We start from the raw sequence: 20,716 nt of genomic DNA on the forward strand, positions 1-20,716 counted from the left end.
CGCCTTCCTAACCTGCAATCTTCTTCCTGACCTCTCCGCACCCACCCCCACTCCGGCCTATCACCCTCACCTTGACCTCCTTCCACCTATCGCATTTCCAACGCTCCTCCCCCAAGTCCCTCCTCCCTACCTTTTATCTTAGCCTGCTGGACACACTTTCCTCATTCCTGAAGAAGGGCTCATGCCCGAAACGTCGATTCTCCTGCTCCTTGGATGCTGCCTGACCTGCTGCGCTTTTCCAGCAACATATTTTCAGCTCTGATCTCCAGCATCTGCAGTCCTCACTTTCTCCATTCACACTCCTACGCAACGTTTTGCCAACTTGAATCCATCACATTTAGTTCCATCATTGAAGTCCTTAAAATGTTGTGAATTGTTGGGATCCAAGTACAGATATCTGTGGTAGTCCACTAGACACTTTCTATTACCCAAAAAAGACCCATTTATTCCAACTCTTTGTTTTCTGTCTTTCGATCAGTTTCCTATCCATGACTGTACACTAATCCAATATCATGCACTTTAATTTTACATGCTAATCTATTATATGGGACCTCAATGAAAGCCTTATGAACTCCCAAATTAACCACATCCACTGCCTCCCCCTTATCAACTCTACTTGCTACATTCTTGAAAGATTCTAGTAGATTTGTCAAGCCTGATTTCCCTTTTGTAAATCCGTGCTGATTCTGTTTGATCCTATCATTGTTTTCCAAGTGTTCTGCTACTAAATCTTTTTTTTATGGATAGCATTTTCCCTACTTCCAAAGCTAGGCCCACCAGTCCATTATGAGTTCTTGTTTTCCTTCTACCCCTTTCATTAGTACAGTGGTGTTACATTATCTGCTCTCCATTCCATGGGAACTGTTCCAGAGTTGATAGAATCTTGAAAGATGGCCATCAACGCATTCATTATTTCTAGGGCCACTTCTCTAAGTATTTTGGGATATAGATTATCAGGCTGTGAGGATGCATCAGCCTTTAATCTTATCAATTCCACCATTTCCCTACTAATACTGATTTATCTCACTCTTGCCGGACCCTTCGTGTCCTAACAGTTTTAGGGCATCACTGTGTCTACTTTTGTGAAGGCAGAACCAAAATATGTATTTAGTTGGTCTGTCACATCTTTCTCCCTCATTATAACTATTCCCTTTTCTGAATGTAAGGGACCTAAATTTATCTTCACTAACCTTTATGTCTTCAAATATTTATAGAATCTTTTGCAATCTGTTTGTATATTCCCACAAGCTTACACTCTGTTTTTGCCCTCTTAATAAATCCCATTGCTGACATCTAAACTGTTCCCAATCCTAAGGTCTGTTACTTATTTTTGGCCAATTTGTATGACCGTCCCTCGAATCTAATACTCTCCCTAACATATCACATGGCATGGTACTGCAAGCAAGGCTGCGAGCATGCTAATCTAATGAGCGCTAAGAGAGCGAGCAAACAGCCCTGAAAGCTAGCCTGGTCATTCTGTGAGCTGGATGCTTGTCCTTGCATGAAGAAAGTTCAGTACCCAAGCTTTTCAATGCGAGCTGCCAGTGCACCCTCAAGCTCAGGTCTAACCTCCATAAGTATCATGTGTGATAATCAGAGAGTTTCTACGAAAGCTTGGCAAGTATCAGAGGGCAGCATCAGTGTTCCCAACTATTAAGTAGGCTTCACTTGTCTTCTTGCATGATTCTATCTCTTTCCTCACTACTTTTTGGATCCCACTAAAAGATTCTGCTGGGTATTCCTAACTGAGGAAATAGCTGCTATTTCGGTCGAATGTGTATTACTGCTTTTGAATAATGTGTTCCTGCAGCTTGTCAGAACAAGCACATCATTAAAACAAAAGATTTAATTAGAGAGTACAGTAAAACTCTTGGAATTCCTCCCTCCAATGTGCCCATTAGGAATGCAGACAAGCAGAACAGATTGTGGCTTTGGGGACCTTGCTTTTTTGCGCCTTGACCCTGTTTTACAGTCAATACATAGCACTGTGACACTCCCAGTAGTTTTAACTTCACTTTAAATTGACCTTGGAACAGGGTGGAGAGAGGGAAACAGAATTAGCTTATTGAACATCAAATTAATATTCAAACACAAACCTCTCAAAGGTATTATGTATTCAGGATAGGTAAGTATTTACAATAATTTGAAAATGCTGCTCTTCTCTCCATTGGCATTGCATTGAAACCACACCCGATTGTTGACTTTCAATAACTCAGTCTTTTCTAGCAGCAAAGAATCCCTGCCTTCCCTCCTTTTTTTATATAATCTACAGAAAAGTACCTTTTAGTTTCTGGGGGATGAATGCAGAGGCAACAATACTCTGAAATATCAATACCATCCAGCACTATACAGCTTGATTACCACCCAACTCTGTAAGCATTTAATGTACTCCAAAGACTGGTGGACTCTGACAACAATTTCTTTAAACTATCTGCTGTAGCCACTGTAACAGTTGGGTAGGACTTATATGAGAATAACTTTATAACATAGTTTGTCAGGTTTTGTCAGGATTATTGTGTAGGATATTAATTTAAAGATAATATCTAGTGCAAACAGCATATCCCTTAATGGTGAAGTAAGGAAACACTTTGAGGCCGAGTTATTTGAACTGTATATGGCTCCTTAACGTATAACAAACCAATTGTATTTGAATTTATCAATGACTCAGTAATCAATACAAAGCTGAACTATGCAAATGCAACACAACTTGTGAACTTCCTGGAACACAAAACCAGCATTATCATTGGAATACCACCAGCTCCAGATTTCTCTCTAAATCACATGTTATTCCAGTTTTGGCATAGACTATTGTTCCTTCATTACCTTTGACCAATATCCTGAAACTCTCACCTTAATAGCATCGCAGGAATGCCTTTGTCACATGAACTGCAACTGTTCCAGAGATTCCTCACTACCATCTCAGAAGGAAGAGATAGGAAATAAATAACTCTCCTTGTCAGTGGCAGCTACACTCTAAGAATAAATAAAACATTGCTGATTATTTCACTTTTGCTAATCTTGATGTGGACTATGGGGCTCGACACTTCATCTGTACTCCTCTGTGTAAAAAAAACAGCTTTCCCAAGTTTTTGAATCTCACTGCATCAAACTCTTCATCTTTGCCATGCATGAGTAAGTCTCTAAGCAAATGTTTTGTATAATGCTAGCAACTTACTTCCATCTGAATAAGGGTATGGTGAGAGATCAAGAAAGGCAACAAAAGAACATCCACATGAAATAGGAACAGGGTTAGGCCATTCAACCCCCAAGCCTGCCTCATGATGGCAGATCTGATTGTCATTTCTATTTTCCTATCTACCCCTATACCCTTTAACTCTCTGGTCAGTCAAGAATATTGTTATCCCGGCCATAAAAATACTCAATGACCCTGCTTCCACTATGATGTGGGAAGAGAATTTCACCGACTACCGAACTCTGACAGAGAAAAACTTACCTTTGCCAAACGGAAAACCTCTTATCTCTTCCACAAAAGTGGAATGTCCTGTCTGTCCAATCCTTTATATTCTCTTGAGGTCTTATATGTTTCAATAGCATCACTTCTCATTCTTCTAACCTCTGATAGGCCAACCTTTACTCATAAAAGAACCTCTTCATCTTAGGAATCCATTGAATCTACCTTCTCTGTGCAGCTTTCAAATCATTGCATATTTTCTTAAATACAGTAACCAAAATTGTTCACAGTACTTCAGAAGTGGTTTCACCAACAACCTGTACAGTTGCAACTGCATTTCCCTGCTCCTTTATTTCGTTCCCCCTGCGATAAGCAATGATATTCTATTTTACTACTTTAATCACTTGCTGTATCTATATACTAATGTCATGTGTTTTAAATACCAGGGCACCAAGATCCCTCTGCATTTTACATTTCTGCAATATCTTTTCATTTAATTAATGCGTTGTATTTCTATCTTTGCTGCCAAGATGGATAAGTTTATGTTTCCATCCATGATACTTCATCTACCACATTTTCGCACATTTATTTAACCTAAATAAATGTCCTGCAGACAATTTATTCATAATCTAGCTTTGTTTCATCAGCAAATTTAGCAATGAGACATTTATTCCCTTCATGATGTAATTATCATGGTTTATAAGTAGTTGAAGGCGTAGCACTGACCACTGTGGCAATCCATTTGTTGAATCATGTCAATCCAACATTTATTTTATCTCTAATCTCAGTATTTTGTTGACCAGCCAATCCTCTCGTCAGGCTAACAGGCTACCCCAACACCATAAGCTCTTACTTTTTGTAGGAACATTTGATATGACACCTTAGCAAATGCCCTCTGGAAATCCACGTGCAGCACAGTTGCACGAGTGACATTGAACAACGTTCAATGAGGACAGAGGGGGATAATAAGGCAGTTTAGTTTGATGTTATAAATTGCTTTGACAAGATGGATTGTATGGAAATCATCCCCATTGTTTAAAGCAGGAATGTTTATCTGAAATATCACATATAATATTAATATGTGTAGACGTAGAAACATATAAAGTTAAAAATCACACAACACCAGGTTATAGTCCAACGGGTTAATTTGGAAGCATTAGCTTTCGGAGCGCTGCTGCATCATCAGGTGGTTGTGGGAGCATGGGTGGATGAAGGAGCAGCGCTCTGAAAGCTAGTGCTTCCAAATAAACCTGTTGGACTATAACCTGGTGTTGTGTGATTTTTAACTTTGTACACACCAGTCCAACATCGGCACCTCCTAACCATATATGCGTATAAGAACGTATTATAAAATAACTGTTCAGTGCTCGAAGAAAAGATGATTCGTACAAGAAAATGGTTTTCTTCATCCCATCACTTGTGAAACAACAAAGCTGTCTTTCCACAAACTCCTACTGTGTTTAATGTGTGTCTGAAGCAATCGACAGCTCAAGTCTCCTTGCAGCAAATTCCTCAGATTTTATTTGTTCAAGAAGAACTGGAAGGACAGCCAGACTAATTATTTCTGACAGAACATAAACTACTAAACAGCAAACACTCTCTCAGCTACCACTGTTCCTCTTGACAACACGATTATTTTTATAACATTAAACTGCTATTTTCCATTAGGGTCAATAATGTTTTGATGATTTTTTTTATATAATATGGTTCTATCTGCTTGCTTCAGTTAACAGAAGCAACCAAATAATTTCATGCAACTGCAGTAGAATAAAATTAGATCAATTGTCCGACTTCAATTTGAGGCCAGAGTTCAGATGCCATTGATGCCAAGATACTATTTGTCAGCTTTGTGATCAGTGGAGATGGCTGCAAGTTATACTGGTCTATCAACTTATGTAAGCAAGAGCTTCTGAGTGCTTTTAAAGGGAATGGCGTTTGTAATGATCCTAGCTGATTCTAACACTGGGTAGGTTAGAGAACAAACTATGTTGCACCCAGACCCCAGGTGAGGTTTCCCCAATTTATCACGGTTCTAGAGGGATACCACAAATGGTAGGCCAAATCTTCTTTATTTAACAGCCCCTCAGTTGGCTCCTGTAAGATTTATTCCTGGGTAGGCAATGGGCTAGTGGTATTATCAGTGGACTGTTAATCCAGAAACCCAGGTAACGTCCTGGGGACCCCGGTTCAAATCCCACCTCAGTAGATGGTGGAATTTGAATTCAACAAATATCTGGAATTAAGACGCTAATGATGACCATGAATCCAATTGTTCAGGTAAAACTATCTGGTTCAATAAGGTCCTTGAGGGAAGGAAATTGCCATTCTTACCTGATCTGGCCTATATGCGACTCCAAACCCTCAGCAATGTGGTTGACTCTTAACTGCCCTCTGGGTAATTAGAGGTGGACAATAAATGTTGATCTGGCCAGCATTGACCTCATCCTGTGAATGAATAAAATTTTAAAAAATGGATACATTCCCATCTTTCAGGACTAATATGAACTCATGATTTAAAAGGAACAAATTTCCTGTCAATGAAGGGTGAGTTTAATTAATTACAAAATATGAGAAGAATTAGCAACATGTCACACAAGATTAGAAATAAGAAGTAAATCCATAAAAGAAAAAGTTTAAAAAGATGCTAGATACATGAATCAGTCTCTGAATTGTTCATTACAAAAAAACAACTAAGTGAACACAACAGTCTCTGCAAGAATGTTACTAATAGTACTGATGTTGGTCATTGAACAGGCAGACCGTGAGGACTACAGGTGCTGGAGATCAGAGTCGAACGTGTGGTGCTGAAAAAGCACAGCAGGTCAGGCAGCATCCAAAGATCAGGAGAATCGATGTTTCGGGCAAAAGCCCTTCATCAGGAATGAGGCTTCTGGGCTGGGGACTTGAGAGATAAATGGGAGAGGTTAGGGGCTGGGGGAAGGTAGCTGAGATTGCAATAGTTAGATGAAGGTGGGGGAGAAGGTGATAGGTCAGAGAGGAGGGTGGAATGGATAGGTGGGAAAGGTGATAAAGGGCTTTTGCCCAAAACGTCGATTTTACTGCTTCTCGGATGCTGCCTGAACTGCTGTGCTCTTCCAGCACCATTAATCCAGAATCTGGTTTCCAGCATCTGCAGTCATTGTTTTTACCTAGGGAAAGGTGATGGACAGGTCAGGAGGACGGTGTGGAGTTGGAGGCTTGGGACTGAGATAATGTTGGGGGGGAGTTGAAATGAGGAAACTAGTGAAATGCACATTGATACTGTGTGGTTGGAGGGTCCGAAGGTGGAAAATGACGTGTTCTTCCTCCAGGCGTCAGGTGGTAAGGGTTGGCAAGGGAGGACCTGCATGTCCTTGGCTGAGTGGGAGAGGGAGTTAATGTGTTCAACCACGGGGTGGTAGGATTGGTTGGTGCGGGTGTCCCAGAGGTGTTCTCTGAAACAATCCGCAAGTTGGCATCCTGTCTCCCCGATGTAGAGGAGACAACATTGGTGCAGCAGATACAGTAGATGACATTGGTGGAGGTACAGGTAAATTTCTGTCAGATATGGAAGGATTCTTTGGGGCCTTGAATGGAGATGAGCAGGGAGATGTGGGTGCAGGTTTTAGCAGTTCTGTCCTTGTTGTGTTGGGAGGGGTGGGGTTCAAGGGCAGAGGTGCAGGAAGTGGAGGAGATGCACTGGAGGGCATTTTCAACCACATGGGAAGGGCAATTGCAGTCTTGGAAGGAAGAGGCCATCTAGGATTTTCGAAGGTAAAATACGTCATCCTGAGAACAGATGTGGTGGAGGTGGATGAGCTGGGAATAAGGGATGGTGTTTTTACAGGAATAAGGGTAGGAGGAGGTGTATTCTAGGTAGCTGTGGGAGTCGGTGGGCTTGTAGTAGATGTCCTTGATTAGTCGGTTGCCGGAGATTGATGGTCATTGAACAGTAAGTTTCATGATCCTTAGTATTGTAGATTGGTTGACATTCTACAGTTCAACTGTGATTAAATTCAGTATTCAGTGTGAGTGAGAATCCTTTCTGTAATCCTGTTACCTTTTATTTAATGTGCAGCATCAAGAGTGAGAGAGCATCTTTACTTATAACAAAGGAATGAAGAGGGCCAGTTTATCAACTGCCGGCTTTTTCACTCCTGCTGTTCAACAGAATAATTGGGGTTTGGGGTTAAATCTGCAGGAGAATATAATTTGTAGCTAGGCAGGCAGTCCTCAGCTGTTTGTTACCTTTGCAGTCATAAGAGATCACAGTATTCTCAGTTTAAAGATTCTTTGACACATTTGCTATTACATTCCATCTGTCTCACTCACCAGCTAGTCACTAATATACATTCATTGCAATCAACCACCTTTAAGTAAAAAAACATATTTTTAGAATTATAAGTTTAAAATGTCCACAGTATGTTTTGTTCTGATTTGTGGTCATGACAAATGAAACCTGGTTTCTTAGTTCACAGAGTCATAGAGATGTACAGCATGGAAACACACCCATCGGTCCAACTCTTCCCTGCTGACCAGATATCCTAATTTAATCTAGTTCCACCTGCCAGCACCTGGCCCATATCCCTCCAAACCCTTCCTATTCATGGACCAATCCAGATGCCTTTTAAATGTTGTAAATGTACCAGCCTCCACCACTTCCTCTGGCAGCTCATTCCATACACGAACCACCCTTTGCTTGAAAGTGTTGCCTCTGAGGTCCCTTTTAAAACTTTCCCTTCTCACCTTAAACCTATGCCCTTTAGTCTGTACTCCCCCCAACTCAGGGAAAAGACCTTGTCTATTTACTCTATCCATGCCCCTCATGATTTTATAAACCTCTATAACGTCACCCCTCAGCCTCCGACGCTCCAGGGAAAACAGCCTCAGCCTATTCAGACTCTCCCTATAGCTCAAACCCTTCAATTCTGGCAACAACTTTGTAAATCTTTTCTCAACCCTTTCAAGTTTAACAACATCCTTCCCATAGGAGGGAAATCAGAAATACATACAATAATGCAAAAGTGGCCTAACCAATGTCCTGTACAGCTGAAACATGACCTCCCAACTCCTATATTCAATGCTCTGACTAATAAAGGAAAGCATATCAAACACCTTCTTCACTATCCTATCTATCTGAGACTCCACTTTCAAGAAACAATGAACCTACACTCCAAGGTCTCTTTGTTCAGCAAAACTCCCCAGAAACTTACCATTAAGTATATTAGTTCTGCCCTGATTTGCCTTTCCAAAACGCAACACCTCACATTTATTTAAATTAAACTCCAACTGCTACCCCTCAGCCTATTGGCCCATCTGACCAAGATGCTGTTGTAGTCTAAGGTAATCTTCTTCGCTGTTCAATACACCTCCAATTTTGGTGTCACCTGCAAACATACTAACTATACCTTTTATGCTCACATCCAAATCATTTATATAAATGACGAAAAGCAGTGGACCCAGCACTGATCTTTGTGGCACTCCACTGGTCACAGGTCTCCAGTCTGAAAAGCAACCCTCCTCTACCACCCTCTGTCTTCTACCTTTGAGCCAGTTCTGTATCCAAATGGCTAACTCTCCCTGTATTCCATATCGTCTAGTCTTGCTAACCAGTCGACCTTGAGGAATCTTGTTGAACACCTTACTAAAGTCCATACAGATTATGTCCACTGATCTGCCCTCATCAATTCACTTTGTTACTTCTTCAGAAAACTTAATCAAGTTTGTGAGACATGATTTTCCAATTACAAAGCCGTGTTGACTATCCATAATCAGTTCTTGCCTTTCCAAATACATGAAAATCCTATCCCTCAAAATTCCCTCCAACAACTGTGCCACCGTGGGCGGCACGGTGGCACAGTGGTTAGCACTGCTGCCTCACAGCGCCTGAGACCTGGGTTCAATTCCCGCCTCAGGCGACTGACTGTGTGGAGTTTGCACGTTCTCCCCGTGTCTGCGTGGGTTTCCTCCGGGTGCTCCGGTTTCCTCCCACAGTCCAAAGATGTGCAGGGTCAGGTGAATTGGCCATGCTAAACTGCCCGTAGTGTTAGGTAGGGGGTAAATGTAGGGTTATGGGTGGGTTTCGCTTCGGCGGGTCGGTGTGGACTTGTTGGGCCGAAGGGCCTGTTTCCACACTGTAATGTAATCTAATCTAATCTAAAAAAACTTGCCCACCACCAATGTCAGACTCACTAGTCTATAGTTCCTTGGCTTTTCCTTACCACTTTTCTTAAATAATGGCACCACGTTTGCCAACATCCAGTCTTCTGGCACCTCACCTGTGACTATCGATGATACAAATATCTCAGCAAGGGGCCCAGCAGTCACTTCCTGAGTTTCCCACAGAGTTCTAGGGTACACCTGATCAGGTTCTGGGGATTTATCTACCTTTATGTGTTTTAAGACATCCAGCATCTCCTCCATAATATGAACATTTTTCAAGATGTCACCATCTATTTCCGCACATTCAATATCTTCCATGTCCTTCTCTACAGCAAATATTGATGCAAAATATTCATTTAGTATCTTCCCCATCTCCTGCAGCTCCGCACATAGGCTGCCTTGCTGATCTTTCAATGGTCCTTTTCTCTCCCTAGTTACCCTTTTGCCCTTAATGTATTTATAAAACCCCAATGGATTCTCCTTAACCTGATTTACCAAAGCTAACTCATGTCTCCTTTTTGCCCTCCTGGTTTCCTTCTTAAGTAGTTTCCTACTGCCTTGATACTCATTTAAGGATTCACTCGATCTCTGCTGTCTATACCGGACATATGCTGCCTTCTTTTTCTTGACCAAAACCTCAATTTCTCTTGTCAACCAGAATTCCCTACACCTACCAGCTTTCCTTTCACCCTAACAGGAACATACTGTCTCTGGACTCTCATTATGTCATTTTTGAATGCCTCCCATTTGCCAGCCGTTCCTTTACCTGTGAACATTCTCCCCCAATCAACTTTTGAAAATTTTTGCCTAATACCATCAAAATTGGCCTTCCTCCAATTTAGAAGTTCAATTTTTAGATCCTGTCTATCCTTTTCCATCACTATCTTAAAACTAATAGAATTATCGTCGCAAGCCCCAAAGTGCTCCCCCACTGTCAACTCAGTCACTTACCCTGCCTTATTTCCCAAGAGCAGGTCAAGTTTTGCACTTTCTCTAGTCAGTACATCCACACATTGAATCAGAAAATTTTCTTGTATACACTTAATTAATTCTTCTCCATCTAAACCCTTAACACTATGGCAGTCCCAGCCTATGTTTGGAAAGTTAAAATCCCCTACCATAACCACCCTATTATTCTTATAGATCACCGAGATTTCCTTACAAATTTGATTCTCATTTTCCCACTAACTATTGGGGGGTCCACAGTACAATCCAAATCAGGTAAGCATCCCTTTCTAATTTCTCAGTTCCATCCAAAACAACTTCCCTGGATGTATTTCTGGGAATATCCTCCCTAAGTACAGTCATAATGTTATCCCTTATCAAAAATGCCACTCCCATCCTCTCTTGCCTCCCTTTCTATCATTCCTATAGCATCTATACCTTGAAACATTAAGCTGCCAGTCCTGTCCATCCCTGAACCATTTTCTGTAATTACTATGATATCCCAGTCCCATGTTCCTAACCATGCCCTAAATTCATCTGCCTTCCCTGTTAGGCTTCTTGCATTGAACTAAATGCAGTTTAATTTATCAGTCCTGCCTTGTTCTCTACTGTGTCCCTGTCTGCCCTGACTCTTTGACTCGCTCCTTTTCCCAACTGTGCCAGTCTCAGATTGATTTCTTTCTTCACTATCTCCCTGGGTCCCACTCCCCCTCTTTACTAGCTTCAATCCTCCCAAGCAGCTCTAGTAAATCTCCCTGCCAATATATTAGTCCCCTTCCAATTTAGGTGCAATCTGTCCTTCTTGTACAGGTCACTTCTACCCCAGAAGAGATTCCAATGATTCAAAAGTGTAAACCCTTCTCCCATGCACCAGCTCCTCAGCCACGCATTCATCTGCTCTATCCTCCTATTCTTACCTTCACCAGCTCGTAGCACCGGCAGTAATCCAGATATTACTACTCCCAAAAACCTTCTTTTTAAATTCCTGCCTAACTCTACATCCTCCCTTCAGAATCTCATTATTTTCCCTTCTTATGTCAACAGCTCCAATATGTACAATGACCTCCTGCAAGTCCAGCTTCTCTTTAAGAATATTCTACACCCTCTCTGAGATATCCTTGATTATGGCATCAGGGAGGCAACACACCATTCTGATTTCTCATTGTCGGTCACAGAAGTGTCTGTCTGTGCCTCTGACTAAAGAGTTCCTTATCACAATCGATCGCTTGCAACCTGACATATCCCTTGTTACATTAGAGCCAGTCTTGATACCAGCAAATTGGCTGTTCGTGCTACATTCCCCTGAGAATCGATCACCCCCTACTTTTTCTAAAACAGCAACTTTTTTGAGATGAGGATAGCCACGGGAGATTCCTGTCCTACCTGCCGCCCTCACCTACCTTTCCTGGCAGTAAACCATCTTCCTGACTGTATCTGCGGCTTTTCTCCCTTCCAATAGCTGTCATTCATCACACTCTACGGTACCTGTAAATTTCTCATTGCCTCTAACTGCCACTCTAACCAATCCATGTGGTCTGATAGGATTCACAAATAAACACACTTACTGCAGACAGAGTCATTAATAACATGGAAATTCTCCCTAATCTCCCACATCCAACAGGAAGAGTGCATAACTCTACTAAAGGCCATTTTTTGCACCTTCACAGTCTCTAGAAAATATCACAGTCTTATTGATCTAAAAAACATTGCTCCAGGCAAGCCTAGTACCTATATCTTATATTTTTAAATTTTAATCAAGAGACAGATCTCAATTAAACATATAACCAACAAGGACCCACTCTACTCACTATTAAATAAAGACAGCAAGGTTACACTTAATGCACTAAATCATGCACTTATCTGCTTTTGTGCTGTGAGCTCTTCCCTATAGGTTTCTCTATGGCCAGCTGTGAATTCTACTGTTTGTTAATTTTACTTAGACAAACTCTGATGTCCAAAAATAATCGAACTCAAACAGCAAAGGCAGTAGCTGTGCAGATTCACTGTGTGGGTTGAGTTGTTTTTGTCTCTCTCTCGCTCTCCAATTCCTGTACTTAATGTTCTGAACAATGAAGACAAGCGAGCCAAATGCCTTCTTCACCACCATGTCTTCCTGTGACCCCATTTTCAAGGAACGAAGCACCTGGGTCTGTAGGTCTCTGTTTGGCAATACTCTCCAGGACCCAACCAGTAAGTGTACAAACCCTGCGCTGGTTTGGCTTGCCAAAATGCAACAGCTCACATTTATCTGAATTACACTTCACCTGCCACACTTCAGTCCATTGGTCCATCTGATCAAGAGCTGATAAAATAAAACTTACTCAATAATCCTAAGTGAATAGAGAATTACACCAACAACCACATTAATATTACCAGGAGAAAGTGAGGACTGCAGATGCTGGAGATCAGAGCTGAAAAATGTGTTGCTGGAAAAGCGCAGCAGGTCAGGCAGCAGGAGAATCGACGTTTCGGGCATAAGCAAGAGCTGCACGCATTTCCAGTCAGTTGAACAAATCCCGTTATATTTCATAAATACTAAGCATATAATATAATTGCAATGAAGCAATTAATTCAATTCATACAAAAATAAGTGTGGCCATAAAAGTAGACTGACTATACTTTCATTACAAGGAACTAAGCATAGAACATGGAATATTAGGGCACAGTAAAGATCCTTCGGCCTTCAAAGTGCTCCATAATTTGACATTTTTAGATAGTGTTGCAAGACTTTTCACAAATGTGTTAGGTTAGATTAGATTACTTACAGTGTGGAAACAGGCCCTTCGGCCCAACAAGTCCACACCGCCCCGCCAAAGCGCAACCCACCCATACCCCTACATTTACCCCTTACCTAACACTACGGGCAATTTAGCATGGCCAATTCACCTGACCTGCACATCTTTGGACTGTGGGAGGAAACCGGAGCACCCGGAGGAAACCCACGCAGACACGGGGAGAACGTGCAAACTCCACACAGTCAGTCACCTGAGGCAGGAATTGAACCCGGGTCTCTGGCGCTGTGAGGCAGCAGTGCTAACCACTGTGCCACCCAAAACGTGTCTTCCAACATATTGCCTGCTAGTAGAAAATACACAATTAGAAGAAAGGTATTCAATTGATGAACGGTCTACTCTTTGAACTACTCCCTCTAGTTTTGCTACTTGACTGTGGACAGTCAGGTCAGATTGAGACTTTGGGCCATGCCTTTTTTTTCACACTTTATCCCTGTTCCTCAGGAAATATGTGACACAACAACGCGCCCAATAGTTTTAATATCATGTCTAGTGTTTCCATTTGAATTTGGGACTGGGGAAGATACAGGATCTGAGTCTCGATTAGACTGCTGGAGAGGCAGGTGCTGGAAAAGCACAGCAGGTCAGGCAGCATCTGGGGAGCAGGAAAGTCGATGTTTCAGGCAAAAGCCTTTCGCCAAGATGCAGGATCTGTTCAATCAACTGCATATTAATTTTTTTAATGCATTCTTTTTCAAAGTAGTTGCACATTCAAGATGAACAAGATTTCTATAATTTCACCATGTGTTATTCCATCTCTCTTTTTAATGCCATTGTTGTGAAATCATTGCTTAGTACATGATTCATCTTAACCCAATGTTTCATTAACTCAATCTTGCAGAATTCCCTCGGTGTTCTCTCCTCACGGTAATCTGTAACATGGAATAGTCTTCATTGCTTGTTAATTCCAGTTCTGATACACCCAAAGACTTCTCATGCTCCAGGACACAACAGGTCATTTGTTTTAAAAACGGAAAGTGCTGGAAATGCTCAACAGGACCAGCAACATCTGTAGAGGGAGAAATAGCATTAACCTTCAGGTCAAGTTAACTGAACATATGACAACACATGGTATTGAGTGGGGATCTCAGGATGTAGCAGAGTACTTAGGGAGAAATTGTTCCCGCACTTGAAAGGATTAAGAACAAGAGGGCATAGGTCATAGAATCCCATTAGTGCAGAAAAAAGCCATTTGGTCCATCGAATCCACACCGATCCTCAGAAGAGCATCCCACCCAGACCCACACCCTCCATATTCCTGTAACCCTGCATCTCCTATGGCGAACCTACCTAACCTGCACATCCCTGGACATTATGGGCAAGTTAGCATGGCCAATCCAACTAACCTACACACCTTTGGACTATAGGAGGAAACCAGAGCACCCAGAGGAAACCCATGCAGACAAGGGGAAAACATGCAAACTCCACACAGACAGTCACCCAAGGCTAGAATCAAACCCAGGTTCCTGGCTCTCTGAAGCAACAGTGCTAACCACTGTGCCAACATGCCACTTTTTGAAAAGTAAATAGCAAAAGAAACTTAAGCAAAAGTGCTATGGGAACAAGTTTATTCATGCAGTGAGAAGTTAAGGTCTGGAATGCATCGAGAATGCTGGAGAGGCAGGTGCAATCAATACTTGCACTCACTGCAGTAAGTGGGTGATTCAGAAATTCTTATAACATTTAAGCAGTACTGAGATATTCACTTACATTCCTGTAGCCTCCAGAGCTACAGCCAAAAGCTGTAAAATGTTCCAATCTTTATTGATTGGCAAAGACACAATGAGCCCAATGGTTTCATTCTATTTGCTTAATGTCTGTGAGTCTGTGAGAAGTATATTGGAGACCCAGGATTGAGAAAAGAGAACACGCAAAGTATCAGCAGGAGGGGTTTTGTAAGGTAGAGGTCATGGGGGTGGCGATGGAGTGAGCTCAGCAAGGGCACAGGTTAGGCTCTTATGATTACCCAATTCTGACCGACAAATCGCTCATCAGGCATTGAGTGCCTTTAATTGAGTGTTAACTGTTTGGGAGGCATGAGAAGCTCATCCTGCACAGTTTTGCTTGGCATACCCCATTTGCATGGACAATAGCCGGGGTTAAAGCAGCAGCAAGAAGTCTTTAAGTGGACAAGCATTGCCTAATCTTTACCTTTTTGCAGTGGCATGCATGGACTTCAGTCAGTAGTGGAATGGGAAGGCCGCCCACAGACTTTCACCATGGACTCAATCAGGGCAGAAGTGGGAAGGTGATGGGGACCCCATGTGTCACCATTATGCCTGATTAAAAGCAGAACCCTTGTACACTCCACTCTCTCCACTGCTGCAGTAACTGCTCATTGAACAGTAGCTGTAGGCCTGGATTAGCAGTGGCAATGCATCTTTATGAAGTGAAAGGACTATATAGAAGCCTTCTGTGGCTTCAATCCATCATTGCTGCTACAGCAGCTGAGCATCACAAGCTCAGGGAGATCATCAGTGTATGATCTGTGGTACCCCATTTATCCTGCCTGTATTCAACTAAACAATGAACCTCATGAAAATCTTTTAAGAATAGCAGTAATCAGAAATCCCTTGAGCCATTCAAGTAGTTCACAGTTGGTCTGGACTCTAATTCCTATTACCCACTTTTGTTCCATATCCCTTGGTGCCCTGAGTTGGCAATAAAAAAAAATCAATGTCAGTGTTGAAAGATCCAGTTGGTCCAACATTTTGGGGACACAGTTCCAAATTCCTACTACTCTTCGTATAAAATACAGCTTCCTTGTTTCACTCAAGAATGATCTCTATGTCATATTTTACCTTTTAGTCAATTTTCTGTATCTATCCAATTGAATTATTTTAATGCTTTAATCTCCTATACTCCACTGAGGAACTTTGCTAGAAAGTTATTTTCCTCTTCCCAGGCAGTTCAAACGAAGGGTCTGAGGAAAGTTTGAATAGACTGGGGTTGTTTACCTTGAGGCAACAAAGATTGCGTGACTTGATAGAGATGTAAAAAAACTCTGAGGGGGAAAGATAGGGTGGATAGGAAGGCACTTTCTCCATTAGTCGGGTTGTCAATATAAGGGAGCACTGATATCTGAGAATATACAGAATGTAGTTGGAGATATCTACACCCTCTCAATATTAGATTGAACCAATTGGAAGTTTCTAAACCTCTCTGGACCTTTTTAGTTTTGAGGCTTGAATCCATCAAGCTAAGTGCTGTGGGATTTTCAATCTAATTATCTCCTGGTCCCTTGAGGTACTCATACCAATTCCCAGTATGTTTCAGAGAAGCACCTGATTGTAAAATTATATTGCAATACTCCCTGATTGTAAAGTGAATGAATTGTAGGATAAATGCAGTCCAAGAATGTTTGTGTCATTTTGTTCTTGCGTAACATCTTGCTTTTTAAAAAAAAATTCATTTCCATATTGTCCAAACAATGCATTGGGCTTCATTCATCTGTAGTTGAAATTTAAGAATAAGTAGCACCATTCTTCCACAGTGAATGCACAGCCTCCAAAGATTTCGACACAGATCAGATGTGACGGGGCTAAACAATAGGTGATGAAGATAAGTGAGTGGGGAATAAAATATGATTAAAGTGAGTTTTTTTTATTCCCTTTCAATTTAAAAATACACAGAACAAACTATTCATCTTCACTGCCCACATAATGAGTCAGTTCATCTGAAAAGATGAAGCAAAAGAGTAGGAAGGGAAAAAGGTGCCACAACTGAGAGCATTTACCTATTGGGATACATTAAACAGGCTGAATTCTTACCTTGAGAAAAAAAGAAGGCTAATGGATGAGCTAATAGAGGAGTTTTTAGTTTCATACGGTGAATGAAGAGAGATGTTTCTATTTATAGAGAAGCATATAGAATGAGAAACTATGAATATAAGACAGTCACTAATAAATTCAATAAAGTATTTAGAAAAATCCTCTTTACCCAGGGAGTGATAGAATGTCGAACCTGCTACCACATAGATTAATTGAGGCAAATAGCATAGATGTCAATAAGGAGAAATAAAGAAAGTACATGAGGGATAAAAGAATAGAGGTGCATGCTGATAGGTTTATATAAAATAGGGCAAGAGGAGGCTCAGGTAGAACATTAACACTGGTTGAGATCAGTGAGGCTGACAAGCCTGTTTCTGTGCTGTTATTGCTAGTATTCTTATGCTCATAAAAGAGAGCAGCAGCCAACAACTTAACAAGATATTTAACAGAGTCTGAAACATTGCAGGCTTGTTAGCAGAACTGATTCTAGTTAACCAATCAGAGGGCGCACATTAACCTAGAAAACTTGAAACACATTACATTGCAGGGATAACTTCATATGATTGCGAGACGCGACCAGTACTGGCAGGATAAACTAATGTTCAGCTGTAGAGCTTGACCTTGCGATGGTGCCATGAGATGATGTTCATAATCTTGCGTCACTGAAAGAATTGACAGGCACTAATCACTGTGTACATACAAGAAATGATGACCTTCACAGCCACACATTCAATTTCCTTCAGAATCTGGTTCTGGGGATATATTACATTCTTATTCAAATGAACCCAAGATGTTAACCCATAAAGAATAATATTGGACTGAATCTTACTTTTTTTTTGGCTAAGCCCATGTTGCCTTGCCTTTTTTTTGAAGGGTTTTTTTTATGTTGCAAGGTATAGTAGGTTTTCTCATAGTATCTTCCCTGTTAATTATATACCATACTCCTATGGCATCTTTCATGTCCTATTTCTGCCCATCTTACCATTTGCCATTCCCAGAACAACTCACTGTTCAGTGAATAGCCACCAAAAGACTAGCATCCCAAGAAAGTGGCATACTGTTCTCCATTACCTCACACTCACTACTTCTGCTACTGCACCTATCTCCTATCAAGGTTCATGCTATGCCACTCTCATTGCATGCAACACATTCCCACTTGCCCTCTGTGCTGCCCACTCAGTACTTTGGAACACCTGCCTACATGCACCAGGACTAACAGCTGTACCACCCTCTATTAGCTCAGTCACTTTCCCCCTTACTGTCTTTACAAGATAAAAATCACAAAACACCAGGTTATAGTCCAACAGGTTTAATTGGAAGCAAACTAGCTTTCAGATCATCGCTCCTTCTTCAGGTGATAGTGGAGGGCTCAATTTGAAAAGAATTTAACACACAGAATTTATAAGGCAGCCCATAACGGGGCACAGCAGGTTTGGAGGGCAGAATCCTGGCCCTCTCAGGGTAAGACTGAATCCTCCAAGGGTACAGAAACGTCCAGATCCTGCTGACTGAGTAATTACCACTCTTCCCTCCAATGCAATTCTCTTTTTGACTGTCTCAATCATTGCACACCACTGGCCACAATGGCTTTCAGTTGTGTGTGGCAGGTTAGGGTTAGATTGCCTCCTGCACTCCTCACCAGCACCAGATGCTAACACCTCAGGAGGGGGAACCAGAGACATAGAAGTGTGGATACACAGTCTGTTGGACACCTCACAGCACCAGCTGACTGAAGAGAAAATGCCCACCAACCCCCCCCCCCCCCAACCACTACTGGTAGTTGACACAGGGAAGATTGCCATAGACCTGACAGGAGAGGACCTTGTGGTGTCAGTAATCAGGGACTTCATCTACATGGATGAACAGGAGCAGCAGCGGGGAGGAGGGAGGCAAATGGTCCTTATTGCCCACAAACTGCAGCACTCCAGTGAACCATGCAATCATCTGGCTGCCTACCGGGACAAGTTGGTGGCTTCCATGGACAGATAGGTCCAGTCCGTGGAGTGCCAGCTGGACAGGTGAACAAACCTGCACTCCATTGCCCCAGTCACTGATCCTCAGAAACAAAGGGGCACGATGACAGTTCGGGGATGGGGAGCTGCTAAAATGATGATGACACATCATAGTATAAGGAAGAGCAAGACAGGTGGAATCTTATAGGAATCTGAGTGACACAGACTATGCCAAGATTTGTGACAGAATTATTGAGCAAGGCCACTCTGGACATTGGGAGCAGTTAACTCCATCTGCCCAGTGGCAAAGCGAGTTTCTCTCAAGTCAGCAATTAATCTGGATTATAGCTTGCCATGCTTTATAATGGCCCAACTCACCATATTGATTTTCAGCCTCCCATCTTTTCAAATGCAGCAAACCAGCAAGATGTCGAAAATCCTGACATGGAAATTGGGGGCCTGGTGACTATGGGTTGATAGAAATCAAAAAGGCAACATGGTGGCTCAGTGGCTAGCACTGCTGCATCACAGTGCCAGGGACCCAGGTTCAATCCTAACCTTGGGTGACTGTCTGTGTAGAGTTTGCACATTCTCCCTGTGTCTGCATGGGTGTCCTCCCACACTCCAAAGATGCATGGCCCAGGTGAATTGGCCATATTAAAATGTCCTTAGTGTTCAGCGATGTGTAAGTTAAGTGCATTAGTCAGGGGAATTGGTCTTGGTGGGATACTCTACAGAGGGTCGGTGTGGACTTGTTGGGCTGGAAGTCCTATTTCCACACTGTAGGGATTCTGCTAAAAAAAAATTAAGAAGTATGGTGCTAGAAAAGCACAACAGTTCAGGCAGCATCCGAAGAGCAGGAGTCTCGATGTTTCGGGCATAAGCCTTTGCTCCAATCAACCTCCATGTTTAGCATCATGCAACAACATTTCAGGACACACTCCATGGGCACCAGTCACAAATCCACTACACCCATGGACATTGGCATCTGACTTGTGCCAGCCTCGAAGATCCCTCGTGGCACATCTCCCATCCTGTATTTCAATGCTGCCACCTTGGCAACAATCGCTATTACTGTGCACTCAAGGACATGCACCCAGCTCATGATCTGGACTGGCAGCATCTCTGGGATCTTCACTCTCTTTTGTAAAGCTCACTCCCTCCGGGGCTACACCCTTGTCTTGCCTTTCCATTCCTTTGTGCATTTGGCCCCCTCAGCCAGATCTAACAGGCTCATGTTCCTTCTTTCTTGCCTTGCCATTTAGCACAGACACAAAGCCAAGAAGCTTAACTGTTTCTCAGCAGGACTGAATCAAGTCAAGGAGGATAGCATTCTCCCTGTGAGGGTCCCGGCACAGTAAATCAAGGTCAGCCTCCATGGGATTGGACCAAGCAGTCAGTCAGTCAGTCAGAGCACGTGATTCCTCTTTCTTCCTGAAAATGGATGGCGACTGGTACTGCTTTATCAATCCATTATGATTTGTGTTCCACTCAGTCTCCATGTAACCTGAGAAGCGAATTGTTCAATAATGAGGGCTACAAAAGCTCAACTGCGTATATTCATACTACAATGCAAAAGACAGGAATGAGGTGCAGAACCGACTTTATTTCTTCACACTGCGCTGAAAGTTCCAAGCACAAAGTAATCCATTCACCAACAGAGTGATAGGAGACCTCAATGTAGATATCTGCTGCCAGATCATG

The sequence above is a fragment of the Chiloscyllium plagiosum genome, chromosome 18 (genome assembly GCF_004010195.1).
Source record: "Chiloscyllium plagiosum isolate BGI_BamShark_2017 chromosome 18, ASM401019v2, whole genome shotgun sequence".
Classification (NCBI taxonomy): Eukaryota; Metazoa; Chordata; class Chondrichthyes; order Orectolobiformes; family Hemiscylliidae; genus Chiloscyllium; species Chiloscyllium plagiosum.